This window comes from Hypanus sabinus, chromosome 9 (assembly GCF_030144855.1).
Source record: "Hypanus sabinus isolate sHypSab1 chromosome 9, sHypSab1.hap1, whole genome shotgun sequence".
NCBI lineage: Eukaryota > Metazoa > Chordata > Chondrichthyes > Myliobatiformes > Dasyatidae > Hypanus > Hypanus sabinus.
The window spans coordinates 142,854,545-142,871,650 of NC_082714.1; the positions used below are offsets into that span (position 1 = coordinate 142,854,545).

Consider the following 17,106-nt stretch of genomic DNA (forward strand, 5'->3'; position numbering starts at 1 on the left):
GTCAGCGGGGGGGGGGGGGGGGCGTGTCCAGACAGGTATATGTAGTTCACCACAGTTTGTTAATTTATTTGTGCTAATGTTACTGTATGTGAGTTATACTGTATGTACTGTGGTGTGCACCTTGGTCCAGAGGAATGTTAGTTTGTTTGTGGCGGTATATATGTGTATGGTTGAATGGCAATACACTGGAACTTGAAGCATGAAATATTTCATTTTTATAAGGCTTACTTAATATTTCAGGGTTTATCTCAAATATGGATGTTTCAAATTGAGTCATTTCTCCAAGAAAAGTGGTTCAAAATTGTGCTTCGCTCTTCCTCGTGTGTGCAGCTCGTATCTCCAGCATCTGCAGAGTTTCTCCTGCTTCCTTCTTCCTTATTTGCTGTGTCCGAGAACCCTTCATTGACATTGGCTGCTGTCATCCCGATGACGTCACGACACTGGGTCGGCGAGAGCCTCAGGCTGCATCAATGGAGTGCCCTGCAGGTTAGGCTTCACCAGAAATACTGCTAGATCTGGCGAGTTCCTCCAGCGTCCGCAGATTCGCTTCAGTCCCTTTGATCTGCCGCCGGTCAGCAACAGCGGTGACAGGAAATTCCCCTTCGCGGGGATCACTTTCTTTAAGGTCACGCCGACGTGCCCCACCACCTTGCCACTAACCGCAGGATCCCGATTAAAAGTTTTCAGCAACTTCATCTTTGCTATTGTCCATGCACCCCCTAAAGGACAAAGACATTGTCAGTGTGACAAATCTCCCGGCAAACTTTTAACCATGGCCACTTTCTATACATTGGAGCTTTTCTGAGTTACTTGCTTAACATAGATTATTTGCTGGCCTCGACTGAATTGTTGACCTCCTGACTGCAGAACTACCATCGGGAAGCTATAACTGGACGTTGTTCTGGTTTCCAACCGCCCGGAATCATGAATCTGAATTTCTGCCCTGAGACGCTAAAAAAAATTCTCCACATCCTTACGAGTGAGGCTGAATGTAAAGACACCGTTAAGTCAGCTCTGACGATCACAATTCAACTGAATGGTATCAATGACTTTATATTTCAGGGACGTTAGATATATTAAACGTTCTATACAAAGCACTGAAGCTTCCAATACAATCTGGAGCATCTTGCAAACTACAATATTCCTTAAATTTGTTGGCATGTCATCCGTGCGTTCATTACAACTATCAATTAAAAACAATTTAACCTGGACAGAGAAAACCTGGTGTAAATTGTGTTTTTGGAGTGGCCTTCATAACGCTCATTTATGTTTTGTTTTAGGAGTCTAAAAGCAATTCTGCAACAAAAATAAAAAGTAACTTTGAACTTCACCCGAGGTATTATGTATTTCAGGAATCCAATACAATAAAAATCACTGTGCAAGCACATTCAGCAATAAATTGCCTAACAAATCTTTAAACTGGGGTTCATCTCAAATTGCTGCTCAGATGCAGCAGTCCATAACGTGCGATTAGGATTATTTACAATCCTAACGGATGCTATTCCCAATGTTTATAGAAAGATTCCTGCATGAAAGACTCTTTGTGTCCGCATTCTCTCCCCAAGCGGTCACACCATCTGCTTGCCGGGTAATCTATAATTTCCAAACATCCCATTTTTTTTCCCTGAGAGCTCTTTAACGAGATTACAAAACAATAACTTTGCTGTGGTTCATCACGTGGCGGAAGTTAATAGCAATTGCAGTATTTTTTCTCCCTCTGTCTCTCCCTCCTGCAGTATGGAATTTGTTGCATTGCTGTGAAAGAATTGTGGGATTAAAGCTGGAGGCGACGCGATCTCATTGGGCCGGGCTGGAGGCAGGCGAGCGGTTTTAATACGTGGTGTGTAGCAGGCGAATCGCGCAGTTTGCCTCAGACCTCGCATTGAGCGTTTCTGTACCAACGCCTCACAGTTCTGGACTGGAGCTGTCAACGCAAGGGTAGCGACTCCTCGATCACAACGTGTTCCTCATGACCATCGCCCGCGCAGCAAACCTGACAACCCTCTTGACACCTCAGGTACTGAGTGAAACTGCGTGGCCTTCAGAATCTTGTCAGTCGCCTGGCAATGATCCCAGTTGTAAAATCGCTATAAGATACCGTTTTGACCTGGGTTCTTTTTTAGCATTGCTTCTCACCACCACCCATACGTAATAGAGCGAGCTAATGGCCGTTTAATTCTGATGGGGTTCTCGTTTGCTTATTTATCAATTGCAGAGAGTTTGGGGCAACTTGCAAAGCTCGGAGCTGGAGAACTAGCCACCCGGTACCCCCCTCGACAGTCACTCTGTAGTGGTTGGTGGAATCGACAGCTATCGCTATTTCTATCGAACCCATTCCCACAGGCTCTGGATCGAACTAGGCGGTAAAAGCCGACAGTGTAATCATGAGATCTGGCCCGATTGGAGCTCTGTTCTGGAGTGTTGTAATCGGTGTAAAATGATCTGCTTTAGCACTTTCCCCCCTACAGTGGTTTCTGTTCATTGTGGATTCCCGCTCACCCACTCGGTCCAGACTTGGTATGGGTGTGACTGTTGGTGTTGGAACCTTCGGTCGTGCAGACAGAAACGACAGACTCTTTTGAAGTGCAGCTAGATCCTCAGCGTAGAGAGAGAGCGAGAGAGGGAGGAAAAAAACAACAAAGAAATCTCCACCTAGTAAAGTATTCATTTTAAGCAGCTTTCCCCAGTGCGTTGATCAAAACCGAACGCTTACAGGAGTCAACACCTTAAAGCTGCAACCTCACACGCGTAGCCTTTAATCGGGTGGTTATTTGCTAATTTAAAGTCGTTCGCCGACATTCTGGGAGCATTCTTTTATTTCAGATCCTCGGTCAGCAGCGGGGAGCACCGTCTGCTCTGCTCTGACGTGCTGTCTGCATAGTTACATTGTTAGTGGGGGGGAAAATGGCAACTAAAGGACTCCCAGGGACTGTGTGAAACATTGATACGTCGCGATTTACCTTTATATACCTGAAAGAAAAACGAAACTACATTTCTCCATAACACTGAAAGAGGGACTAAGGTGGAGAAAGATAAGAGATGGTATTTTGCATAGGTGGGTAGGAAATGAGGAAAAGTAAATGCAAAATATGATTTAGTACCGAGGTATATATGAAATGGAAATGCTAAAATAAACCGTGTGTTAATGGCACACAGCCGCGTAATTAGTACGTCAAAGCTGTGTGCTGTGCTTTGGGCAAGAAATGTTATACTTATGGGCCATATTATTTGTAATTGGTGTTTAATTGAAGCTTTTTTTTCAATAAAATGGCGCATATTGAGCGAGGCTCAGTTGGTATCGTTGCTGTCACTGGAGTCAGGAGGTTATTTCTATAAAATTTCCCACTGGGATTTGAGTGCAGCAGTTTAGGCTGGCACTTCAGTGCGGTACTGAAAGACTGCTGCATTGTAGGAGGTACTGTCATTTAAACACAGAGTGCGAGTTTAGTTTGAAGTACTGTACGAGATTTACCGGCAGCAAATTGCTAAACCGCAAACAACATTACCTCCATCCATATTAAGCTTCTCAAGTGTTTAAGTAACCGCCCCAAAGCTGATTATGGGATCTTGCTATACGCAGACGGGCTACTGCCTTGCAGGGATACTGTAGTCTCTAAGAAAGGAATTAGATGTTGAGGATGTCACACTTCGTTCTAAAGTGTGATAAGCAGTGACTATGAATGTGATAGAATTGTATAATTTTCTATAAATACTGTAAACACAGAGATTCTGCCATTGATGGGAATCCAAAGCAACACACATAAAATGCTGGGGGAACTCAGCAGGTCAGACAGCACCTATGGAATTAAATAAATCATCGTCCTTTGGCTCCAAGATTCTTCATCAGGACTCTTGGCCTGAAATATTGACTGCTTATTCATTTCCATAGACGCTGCTTGAACTGCTGAGTTCCTCCAGCATTGTGTGTGTGCAGCTATAATACCATGTCTCCTTAAGACCATTTAAGCAGCATAGTGCTGTAATTGCATGTATTACTTTCGAATTAGTTTGAATAGCACAGTTTATGTCTATTTAGAAACTGAGAATATTTTTACAATAAGTCAATTGACCATGATTGTGTTGAGTTGTGCATCATATGACTCTACATGAATCAGATCTTTCAAGCATCTGTTTTTCATAAATTAACCATTTTTCTTCATAATGGAATGAATATAAATTTCTGGGTATGTTAAAATATTCAGCCACCAACTCTTTGTTCACATAAATTAATATTACAATCAGGAATTTTGATCAATTTAACTGAGAATTTTTTATTTGTGATTAACATACTCCTTTTTTTGACAGTAAAGCTCAAAACAGGATGTTGTAAAACATGAAAAACTTAATAATTCAAAAACTGATATGTCAGCAGTGCAGAAGTATTCATCCCCCTTTGCCCAGTACTTAGTTGAACCACCTCTCAGAGATATTACAACCAGTAGTCTTTTTGGATAAGTCTCTGTTAGCTTTGCACAATGTGCTGGAGTAAGATTTATCCATTCCTCTTTGCAAACCTGCTCAAGTCATTCCAGGTTACTTGGGGAGTGGTGGTCGACAGCAATCTTGAGGTCTTGCTGGAGATGTTTGATTAGGTTAAGGTCAGGAATCTGACTGGGCCACTCAAGGACATCCATTTTTCTTCATTTGAAGCCACTCCATGGTTGCTCCCAGCAGGTCGTTGTCCTGCTGAAAGACAAACTTCCTCCCCAGATTAAACTTTCTGGCAGAGGCAAGCAGATTTTTATCTCTCTGTATTTAGCAGCATTCATCTTCCTATCAATCCAAGCCTGATGCTACCTCCACCATACTTTACAGTAGGAATGTTGTTACCTAGCTGCTGTGCAGTATTAGATTTACATCACTCATACCGCTTAGTGTTGAGGCCAAAAAGTACCGTCTTAGTCTCATCTGACCACTAGACCTTCTTCCACATCTTTACAGCATCTTCTAGGTAACACTTTGCAAAATCTTTATGGACAATGATATGTTTTTTTTTTGCCAGGGCTTCTTCCTTGTCACTCTTCCATAAATACTGAACTTGTACAAGGCCTTAGAGATTGTGGAGCCATGAACTCCATCTCCAGCTGTGGTCACTGACTTGTGCAGCTCACTCAAATTGATTGATGGCATCACTGTAGCCTCTCTTCTTCACCAGCGACTAAGTTTAAAGTGGCCTTAGCTGGGCAGTGTGGTTGTGGTTTCATAAATTTTTTCACTTTTTCGTGATGGACTGCACTGAACTTTGAGGGATATTCAATGCCTTTGAGATGGTCTTGTACCCTTCCCCGGATTTGTGCTTCTCTATTATCATTTCCCTGACTTGCCTCGAATGCACTTCTGTCTTCACTTTGGTTTAGTCTGTTTGAAAATCTACCCTACTGTTGGACTTTACAGAGAGGGGGGGTAGTTACTTATGAAAACTAGTGTTCCTTCAATTTTCTACATTCATCAAATTGGGTGAGCTGGTAAGGTAATACTATATATTGTACCTGAGGAAAGTTAGTGTTGTAACAACAAAGGGGATGAATACTACTTCAGCCTCACAAATTTGTTTTTTAATTTTTAGTAAAATGTTGACAGGCTTTGGAGATTTTTCTTTTGATTTGACATGACTGCACAATGCTTCGTAGATTAGCTCAAAAATCCTACTTCAATATATTTTAAATTTAGAAAGTGAGACAGTAAAATGTAAAAAAAATATTTTTGGTGGGGGGGGGCTGAATACTTTTTCAAGGTGCTGTATCTGAATTGAGTGAGAGAGGTAGAAATCTGTAGCTCGAGAGTAGTGGAGACAGTATATATCATTGCTGTTGACAGTGTCCATTGTCATTTTGTGTAGTTGTTATCACAATTTAACTGGTGTTGCTGTCATTGTGTTTCTCTGCACAAAAATGTGATGCAGTAGAATTGACAATGTGGTAATGGAAGTCACCTTCATTAATGCTTAGCACAATTTTGCCTGCATGATAGGTTTACAAACTTCTGGAGTTGAAGAATTACTTTTATTATCGGGGTGGGGCAGATAGCAGTCCTTTTGACCATGTTGTAAAAACACCTGATTCTCGAAGCCTGCATCTGAGGACAAATGGAGAAGTTCTTTTCCTACCATTAGCATTTATGGTCAATTATATTCTGTGCTTTCATTGTGAGATCTATTTGAAGTTGTGTCTGGTATGTTTTCAAATATGTCACAGAATGCTCCCAGTCTGATATCAGCTTGTCTCCAAGTAGTTACAATTAATAGAAGCTTAATTTAAAAATAAAATAACATGAGAATGCATGATAGTCGTATTGTATATCACCAGTATGCCTGACCAAAAATAATTTGATTATTTAATTTAATCTTGCTTCAAAAACTTCTGGTCAATGCTTTGTGTGAATGCTTGTACTTTTCAAAAAAGGTTCCAAGGTTCACTTATTATCGAATTTTGTATGCCCTATACCAATCTGAGATTTATCTTCTCCAGATAGCCACAAAACAAAGAAAAGCATGGAAATCATTCAAGAAAAATACCAAACACATCCCTGCACAAAAGAAATGGCAACATGATCATCAACCACCAATGCCTCCTCCCATGTACATAAAAAAAAATGAACAACCCCCATTCAAAACATTTGCTCAGTTATTTGCTGCTAACTGATGTACCAACCAGAGTATTACCTGGGCCTGGAACTTGTTCCTTGAGGAGGCAAGGATGATGGAGATGTTTAGGTATAGGTATTTGAATGATCAGAGAATGGAGGAATGTGGATGTTGGTAGAAGGGATTAGTTAGGTTATTTTAATTAGCATAGCACCATGTGCCAAAGGCATGTTCTGGCGCTATACAATTCTCTTCTCTATGCACTTCAGTGTTGTTGCATCTTAGGAGACCATGAGCAGAACAAAGCAAATGGATGATTGAAGAAGGCGATTGAAGTAATGAGGGAATGAATAGTCTCTAGAATTGTTCACTCCATTTGTTTTCACAATTGTTTGGATAATTTTTTTTGCAGGCATGTGAACATGAGCATAAAACATTACTGGAAAGAGGTCGACAGTAGTGATTGACTTGCCATTGCAATAGATGAGTGCTGCAGAGACTAGAATTGGCAGGCTGTGTGAAAAATTTGAGGCACATTAATGAGTATCCAATCTAAGATTATTGGCGTTTTGGAAAACAAAGATGTTTGAAGTTATTCTATCTTGTGGTCAACTGGTAAATTTGGTTACCCTACTGATATCTTGGGGTATTTCTTCATTTATGTTGGCACTTGTAAAGACTGGCAGCTGCCCAGCCCCAGTTGAAACTATATCAGACCCTAGTTAAAAGCTCACTGATTCATTCAACATTCAGGACACAATACTGGGCTGATTGGAATGCTGAAGAAGCACTCCATTATCATAGATTCATTCCTTCAGGATTATTTGAAGAATATTTTTGTCTCATTGTGCAGTAGGCAACTTTGGATGCTCTGATGTCACAAGTAATACATCCTTCTGATGGTGAGTTTTAGTTTTTGGCACTGAAAGGTTTGAATACAGATAAAAGTAAATTGCTGTGTGAAGCACTCAACATCTATAATAATATAGTATAATTTACCATTAACTCTTGGTCTTTTTAAATTGTTTTCAGGTGTGTGGAGCTCTATTTTAAGGTCTGATGCTCTAAAATGTGTTGAATCCTCCCTGAATGGAATAACTCATCTTTATTGGAAACACTTACATATGTTTGTTGTAAAGTCCACTGCTTTCTTCCAATGGACATTAATTTTTTCAGTATACTGGCTGAAATTTTCTCTTGTATTGTCAAGATATTAAATTATCAGTTGGCTTGTCTGGTAGACAGTGCTAGATGAGGAGAAATATTCTCCAATATACGTTTATGACTGAAGTATTATCTAACTGACATTTCTATCTCCCACCATTTAAAGTTTACGACTGAACAAGCGTGTTCATAAACATATGTAGCCTGAGATGGCTTCAGATCAAATGTACATCCCGTCACGTAGCCCACCTCTTCTTACTTACGTGGGATCAACTGTGCCTTTTGTTGCCTCCCAATCCTGACCCTTACAACGCCCTACCGACTAGTCTCTTCTACTGTGTAGATAGACATTTAAACCTCTGTTGCCCATGTACCCACTTAACCCCTTGTTCAGGCAGATCTACCATGGATACTGGTGAAACAATACTTTTATTTAGAATTCCTATCTTTCCATTTGCATCTTTGAATCTCTCCTCCCTTTTCTGGTTTTACAACCTTTCTGAAAAACCCACACTCCATTTCCGACCTCTTCTGATTTTGCCAGACTATATTCAGCTGCCCAAATCCTGAGCCCTGTAATTCCACCAATAAACTTGTATCACTTTGGTACTAAATTACTTTAACACCCTAAATGGTTTTAACCATCCTGAAAATGTTTTTAGTGAAACATGCCATCATACTGGAGGCTCCGTAGTATGCGATTAACGTGCTCTGGCATAAAGCACTGCATAGTCAATTCCTATACTGACACAATTTGTTGAGTGTCTGGGGGAAAATGATCGGTGTATTTCATACTAGAAAGCTGTATAGTTGAAACATGCAAAAGAGTGTTAGAGAGGGATGGTAATGGCTTAATGATCTAGATGAAGTTTAAATGATCTGAAGCTGTCACAATTACAGTCAAGTTTAGGTTTTGCTCTCAGACAAGAGAGCAAAGTGCTAAGCATTGCACAACCTAAAATAGCTGTTTCATTGTGTGTGTGGAGTTTATTTACTTTTGAGAAATAAATGCTTGCAACTAAAACAAACAGACTTGTGAGTAATTCCTTAAGTTCTTTACTGTGTTTCTGTGATTCTGCCCTAGTAAAATATTTAGACGATATTTGAATAGAATATTCACTCAACTAGTTTTACAAATAGCATTATACTTTGGACATTGATTGTGAGTAACTAACTTAAGCATTTTACCATAACAAAGACCTAGAAGTCTAGTGATACAGCTTAACACACAAAATGCTGGATGAACAGAGCAGATCAGGCAGCATTTATGGAGAGAAATAATCAGTCAATGGTTCAGGCTGAGCTGTTTCGATGGTATTCTTTTTTTAAAAAAAACTGTCCTGATGAATGGTCTCGGACCAAAACATTGATTATTTATTCCTCTCCATAGATGCTTCCTGACCTGTTGAGTTCCTCGAGCATTTTGTGTGTGTCATTTTGAATTTCCTGTGTTCATGATGTGCTGTATCTCTTGCTTTTGCCAGTGATACAGATTCTAGTGTTTTTATTTGGAGGGGGAGGGCGCACGGTATTCCACAATTTTCTAAGCACCTTTTGAATTTTGGTCTGAAATCAGCTGGAGCGCTCTCCATTGTTTTGTTAATAAAAGCATTTGAGGGGAAAAATGGAGTTTATCAGCTATATCTAAGCCCTAATTTCTTTCACTGATGGCCCTGAGGAAGAAAGTACCAGAGATGCTTCATAAAAACTAGGACTCCATGTCCCACTGGCATTGTGACAAGATGGGCTGCAGGTGAGTTGTTAAAATAAACTGACTATCAAGTAGAGCTGTAGACGAAGGCATATTCTACCCAATATTCTACACCACCCAATAAACAGGCTGCAGTTCATCTCCCAGCCTCACTGTCAGCCCCTCCTTAACACTCCCATGAGGCTGCCTCTCCCTCCTGACCAAATATCTGGATTATATAGTTAACAATAGTCTCCATGTGGTTGGACCCAGGTGCTCAAGTGTTCCTTCATTAAGAGTGTTTAGAAACACTTCATCTTAACCTCTGATTTTTTGAATTAGAAAGGGTTGCATGATGTATCAATTTTAGTTTTTCTACAGAATGAATGTGTACCTAGCATTTTGCATATTTCTTAATAAAACTGGTTGTAGCAAAGTCTGATTTATCATATTAAGAATTTTCATAGCTCTAATTTGACTATGCTATGTCAGTCAGAATAAATGAATTATTAATTAAATGAGGTTTAATTACCTTTTGTTTTAATTTGATACCCATTGCTTAAATTTCTGTGTCTTCATAATTTATTTTTTTAGCAGACAGTACTTATTCAGTAGGAAAGCTGATGATCAGGTACCTGCATTTGGATGTTCTAGAGGTTTCTGCTCCCTCATTATCAGATAAAACAGTTTTGATAGGAGCAGTGAGACTGCCATGTGAAAGAAAGCACTTCAATCTGTAGGGATCAGATTGACAGTGACAAGCTATCTGAGTGAGCCAGAGTGCTTCCCGTTAGAGTTCAGGCTTTCTGCAGCTCTGTGGCCGAAGAAGAGCATTTGTTTTAATAAGCAGACCCTGTCTCCTCTAAACAAGACCTAAATTGCTTAGAACGTGCTTGGATTGACCACTAGCCAGAAAAATAATGGGATGCCCAATTCAATTTTCTGCCTTGGTTAAATGTTAGAGTGTCTGTTATGCTCAGCTTGCAAATTTTTCTGGTCAGGTAGTTTGCTGAGAGGTGGTGAGATAGAACAATGATGATTTGTGTCTGGAGTTTAAATGGCTAATCAGCTTTGTATTTTGAGTTAATTATGGAATGCTTTGTTCCCAGCTCAAACACCTAACCAACAATAGTCATGTATGTGCCAGGATATGCAGTAGTTGGGTTGGATTTTGTAGTCTGTGATGATCTCTGAGATTTCCTATTATTTAAAAGAAGTTAAAACTTACTTCTGGTAACTATCCCAGTGGTAACTTGGAGGAACTGCTGGGAGGAATCCTGCCTAGGCAGTAACAACCTGCCCTACCCATCAGGCCTTGGCATGCTCCATCTTTGATGGCTAGCCAGGTTGGGACATGGCTGAGGCAAATGTCAGCATTGTCAGTTTGATGGCTACTAGTCAGTGCAGGAGGGTCAGGAAGCCACAATGGGGAGGAAAATGAGGATTGCCAATGGCCTGGCATTTAAGTAGGAGACTAGCTGCCCCATGTAATAATAAAGATGTCCTACTCCCTGACTAGGACACCCAAATGAAAGACTGTTTTCAGACCAGAAGAACCCTTAATAATGCCATGATTTTGTTCGCCCCAAGTAACTCCACACAGTGAAGGGGCAAAATTTTGTGGTCTGCAGTGAACACTATTAATTTACAAGGACAGTTGAAATGAATTGCACCATCCCTCAGGGCAATAATCCCTGCAGTACCCTCCTGGAAGTGGTTAGAATTTATCCTGCAAAAGCATAACAAGTCTTGCCACCACCTGTTCCTTATTCTTGAACTGCAGTGTTGGCAATCTGAAGCATCAAGTCTGACAGTTGAAATTTTAACTTATTTAAAAAAAAACATTTTGGGCAATGCCCCACTTTCATGTTGTTATCTGAGTACTGAATATGATAGCAATTAGATCTGACATGAATGATAATGTCAATCCATTGAACTAAATATATTGAGAAATTTCCAAAGATTGTGATCCAAAAGTCATGGACTGTTTATCTCTTAAATAGCCTAGTTAAAAGATATACAGTAAATTGGTAGGATAGCAGTTACAGCGCAAGCGATTTGGGTTCATTTCCTGCCGCTCTCTGTGAGGACTTTGTACGTTCTCTGGGTGCTCTGGTTTCCTCCCACGTTCCAAAGGCGTATGGGTTATTAGATTAGTTGGTCACATGGATGTAATTGGGTGGCTTGGGCTCATTGGACCAAAAGGGCCAGTTACTGTGCTGTCTCTGTAACTAAAATAAGTCTGACATTGAAAATACTCAATGAACAAATAAGTAGGGTAGAATTTTTGAATGGAGGAAAGTGTGGGTAATCTTTCAAAGTAATGATCCTGTATCAAAGGCCAAGATTGCAGCACGCTTTATTTACGATGTTGGCTGTGATGATGGACAGGGATTTTTTTTCTACTGGCGTTTTCACGAATAGGTATTTCTGAAAACAGGAAAATTTCAAATAGCTTGGTGGCAATTGCTGGAAGCACTTGAAGATGCCTGAGAAAGGCACGTCTTGCTAATTGACTAACTTTGCATAGATACCCTTCAAATATATTGCCCTGATTTACATTTTCATTGGGAATGATCTCTGTTACAGAAATTTATCCAAGACTCCTTAATAAAAATATTCAGCACCATAATTTTGGCATTTGAGCCAATTTTAGTTGGATACCTTTACTTCCAATGTTAATTTAACCTGTTTGCATCCATTTAGTTAAAATAGCAATTGGTTTCTGTGACAAACCATTTAACAAATGGCAATACATAATCTTCCATATTGATTTTTCTGTTTGTTACTTCATCTGTTTGAAAAATTACCTCAAGTACTGTGCTTTTTATAAACATTGGCTTCAAATATTTTGCACTATTTGCTGAGGACATTTTATATCTCTGTTTCTACTTGGGCAGGCTTGTGGAAGACTGCTTTCCCTATGGTGTCTTTTATTCATTTACCGGTTATGTGTATTTGACTCTGCAATTTTGTTGTCAGTGCACTTGGGTATTTGGGAAGATAACTGAGAAATAATATTCACTCCTATGAAGATTTTAGAAAAAAATAATTAATTAAGTTATGTAAGTTCTGGAGAACCTGATTATGACCGAGGAATAATTGTACATGGAAATGGATGGGGGGGGGGGGGAAGTATAATGGGATTCGTGTATAAGTGGATGGTTATTGGTCAGTGTAAGCTTGGTGGGCCAAAGGGCTGACTCTGTACTGTATCTCTCTGTGACCTTATAACTATGCAGTCATAATTTGGTGTTTTACTTAGCAGTACATTGGGTATAAGAACAGAACCAAAGTTCCTCAAGTTTTTTTTTTATCTGCTAAGTGACAGAAGAAGTTGTCAATGATTCTTATAGCTAGGAGCAAGTTTGCTTAAGGAAAGTCTGTGTGCTGTCTGTTAACAGTTTTCATACTTTCACAAAATTCTTTTTAAAAAATCTAGTAGGCCACTTGACAAATGTGCCATCAAATGTGTTGGGCTAAGTGTTGACTCTATTAACGTCTGCTGCAAACTACTGTAACAATGTGTTTGCATGCTTTATAAATCTGTGGATGCACATCGGTGATAAAGAAAGGAAATGAGTGTAAATATAGTCGGTTATCTAATGATCATCAACCAGACAGTGTACTTTGGAGCCTTTCATGTTATCTGAGCAGTGACTGTTAATTCATTAACAAAATCCAAAATTAGTTTTCCTGTTGCGCATGGAGGGCTGCAAAAATATTTTAAAAGCAATTTCAGACTTTTTTTCACTAGACGTGATTTCAGTTCGCTAACTCCATGTCTTATGCAGTGAAATTAGGAAATCAAAAAAGTAGGCATGGAAAATATTGGCTAGTCAAAGAAAGTCCAAAGATCTTTTACAAATGCATGAGGCACTAGAAAATAGACAAGGAAAGATTGGGGCTCAGATGGTAACCTGTGTGTTAAAGTGCTAGATAGAGATGATATTTGGAATGGAAATTTGTAAATCTTTCCATTAGTGAAAGAAGTGATACTAATGGTGGGGGGGGGGGGAAGTCAGGTGAAAAACTTGGTTAGGATAAATGTATTAAAATAGTAAGAAACTGATTTATCATCTTTCAAGAGATAGATTGCTCGGCCTGATGAAATATATCATCAAATGAAAAAGAGAGGGGACTGTGGAGCAGGGGTTCCCAACTTGGGGGTCCACTGATACCTCAGTTAATGGTAGGGGTCCATGGCATCAAAAAGATTGGGAATTCCAACTGTGGAAGCACTAGACTTTAAAATTCTCACTGCAAGAGGACTGGAGGACTTATAATGCACCGTTATTGAATAGCACAGGAAGGAATACACCAATTAATTACAGTCCAGTGGTACTTTGGTCAATACATCATTGGAATCAACTGTGAGGGTCAGACATGTATTTGCTCAGGGATGGTCACGCCTGACTAACTTCAGAGGTAAGAGAAGGTGATAAGGAAACTGTGTTTGATATAATTTAAACACGAGGAAATCTGCAGATGCTGGATATTCGAACAACACACACAAAATGCTGGTGGAATACAGCAGGCCAGACAGCATGTATAGGGAGAAGCGCTCTCGACGTTTCGGGCCGAGACCCTTCTTCCTGATATAGTTGTTGTTGATATAGTTTACATGGATTTTTCAGGTTGATCGAATGATAATTTGTTATCAGGAAGCAAAAGGCTAATGGTTGGTGTGTGTATTTGAGCTTGGAACAGTATTATCAGTGTGGCTTCCCAGGGTGTGGGGCTCTGTCCCCAGCTTTCTGCAATGTATATTAATTATTTTAGACTTTGATGTAGAGAGTATGTGTGGTAAACTATGTATACCTGTCCGGACATGCCCCTCTGCTGACTGCTCCCGTGGCTCCTCCCACAGACCCCTGTATAAAGGCGATTGGAGGCACTGCTCCTCCCTCAGTCTCCGAGATGTCGTGCTCTCTTTCTGCTGCTAATAAAAGCCTATCGTTCACTTCCAGTCTCTGAGAGTTATTGATGGTGCATCAGTATAACAAAAAGTTTTGCGAATGATCCAGAAATTGTTTGTGTGTGACTGATTGGTGAAAAGTTTAGATGATAGAAAAATTATAAATGGTCTGGTTGGTTGGACAGAAAAGTCATGAAATAGAATTTAAGCTGGAGAAGTAATGTCTTTGGAGTGGCACAACGTGGTAAGAATGTACAATGGGAAGACATAGAAGAGTGTGCAAGAACAGGAGGACCTTGAATTGCATGCTCACAGATCCTTCCTCTGTAGTTGGAAAGATTAATCATGTGATCAATAGAGTTATCAGAGATGCTTTCCTTCATTAGCTGAGGCAAAGAATATAAGGGTTAGGAGGTTATGTTATCAAAATAGACCACAACTTGAGTGCTGAGAACTACAGGAAAGATATGCTTATACCACAGAGAAAATCTCAGTGCTACAAAAGTATACTTTGAGGAAAGTTGAAGTAAGATCAGTTTCTTCTTTTGGAGCAGAGACTGAGGTTTAAGATTTAAGATTTGACACCTAGACCACATTTTGGGAAACCCGATCACTTAGCTGTCCTACCTGTTTACAGGCGGAAGCTAAAGAGCAAGGCTCCAGAGATGAGGAGAATAAAGAGGTGGTCGCAGGAGGCAGAGGAGCAGCTACAGAAAAGCTTCAATTTGGTGAACTGGGCTTGTTCAAGGACTCATTAGAGAATCCAAATGAATACTCCACAGTTGTTATGGACTTTATAAAAACAATTGTCCCCACAAAATCATTCAGAGTCTTCTACAAACAAAAGCCTTGGATGAACCATGAGATCCCAAACCTGCTGTGGGCCAGATCAGTGGTAGTCGGTCCTGGCCACCAAATTAAATACAAGAGGTTGAAGTATGATCTCATGTGGAAAGAGGAAATTCCAGACCAAAGTTGTGTCACTGAAGGATGCTAAACAGTTGTGGCAGGGCTTAAATGCTATTGCCTCCTACAAAGTGAAACCAAGGTGACAGCAAGGCTTCAATCCCAAATGAGTTCAAGGCCTTCTATGCTCACTTTGATTGTCAAAACATGGAGGAAGTATCACAAACTCCCACAGCCCCTTGATGATCCTGCGATTTCAGTCTCTGAGGCTGACGTGTGAGCATCCATCAGCAGGGTAAACCTATGGAAAGCATCCGGCCCAGATGGGATACCTGCCTGAACATGAGATCTTTAACCTCTTGCTTTACAATCTGAGGTACCTACCTGCTTCAAGTAGGCTTTAATTATGTCAATGTCCAAGAAGAATAGGGTAACCTGTCTCAATGACTACCATCTGGTAGTACCTGCATGCACTATGATGCAGTGCTTTGAGAGGTTGGTGATTAAACATATCAACTCCTGCCCGAGAAGCAAATTGGATTTGCTCCAACTTGCTTGCCAGCACAAAAAGTCAGCAGCAAATGTTATTTCATTGGCTTTTCATCCAACCCTGGAAAAGCTGGATAGCAAAGATGCATACATCAGGATGTTCTTTATCGATTACATCTCGGCATTCAGTGCCATCATCCCCTCAAAGCTAATCAATAATCTTCAAGACTTTGGCCTCAGTACCTCCTTGTGCAATGGATCCTCATTTGACTCACTTGCAGACCCAGATCAGTTCAAGTTGGCAATAACATCTCCTCCACCATTTCCTTCAGCACAGGTGCTCCACAAGGCTGTGTGCTTAGCCCCCTGTTCTATTCACTGTATACTTATGACTCTGAGGCTAAGCACAACTCCAGTGCAATATTTAAGTCTGCTGACGACGATACTGCCATTGGCCAAATAATAGGTGGCGACGAATTAGTATATAGCAGGTAGATTGAAAGTTTGGCTGAGTGGTGCCACAATGACAATCGCTCAATGTCAACAGCACCAAGAAGCTGATTATTGACTTCAGTAGGTGGAAACTGGAGGACCATGAGTCAGTCCTCATTAGGGGGTCAGAGGTGGTGAGGGTCAGAATTCCTCAATGTTATCATTTCAGTAGTTCTATCCAGGGTTTAGCACATAAATACAATGATGAAGAAAACACAACAGTGTCCCTTCTTCGTTAGAAGTCTGCAGAGAATTAGCATGACATCCAACCTTTGACAAACTTCTGCAGATGTGCAGTGGAGAGAATATTGACAGGTTTCGTCACGGCCTGGTATGGAAACACCAATGCCCTTGAATGGAAAATCCTTCAAATAGTAATGGATATTGGCTATGGCTCTGTCCATCACAGGTAAAGCCCTCCCCACATCTACACGGAGTGTTGTCACAGGAAAGCAGCATCCATTGTCAGGGATTCCCACAACCACAAGAAGGTGCAGAAGCATAAGGACTCACACCACCAGGCTCAGGAACAGTTATTACCCATGAACTATTAAGCTCTTAAACCAAATGAGATAACTTCACTTGCCCCATCATTGAACTGTTCCTACAGCCTATGGGCTCACTTCCAAGGACTATTTATCTCAAGTTCTTTAAACTAATTGCTTTTTAAATTTATTATTTATCTCCCCCCCCCCCCCCCTGCCCATTTGTTGTCTTTTGCACATGGTTTGTTTAACCACCCTATTGGTTGTGGTCTTCCATTGATTGTATTATGTTTCTTCAAAATTCAGTTCAAAGTAAATTTATTATCAAAGTATCATACAACTCTGAGATTTGTTTTCTTCTGGGTGTACTCAGTAAATC

At 40.3% G+C, this 17,106-nt stretch overlaps 1 protein-coding gene across 7 annotated transcripts in view; it reads left to right on the top strand.

The window, feature by feature from the left end:
- Positions 1-1,778: 1,778 nt before the first annotated feature.
- Positions 1,779-17,106, top strand: part of LOC132399867 (band 4.1-like protein 1) — a 290,816-nt gene continuing 275,488 nt past the window's right edge. For 3 of the 7 annotated variants that reach the window (XM_059980730.1, XM_059980729.1, XM_059980726.1), the window contains exon 1: positions 1,783-2,017. The gene's annotated coding sequence lies outside the window, so the exon portion shown is untranslated. Of the gene's footprint in view, positions 2,018-17,106 lie in introns of all 7 variants that reach the window. The other 4 variants (XM_059980728.1, XM_059980721.1, XM_059980718.1 and 1 more) reach the window with 4 other exon arrangements.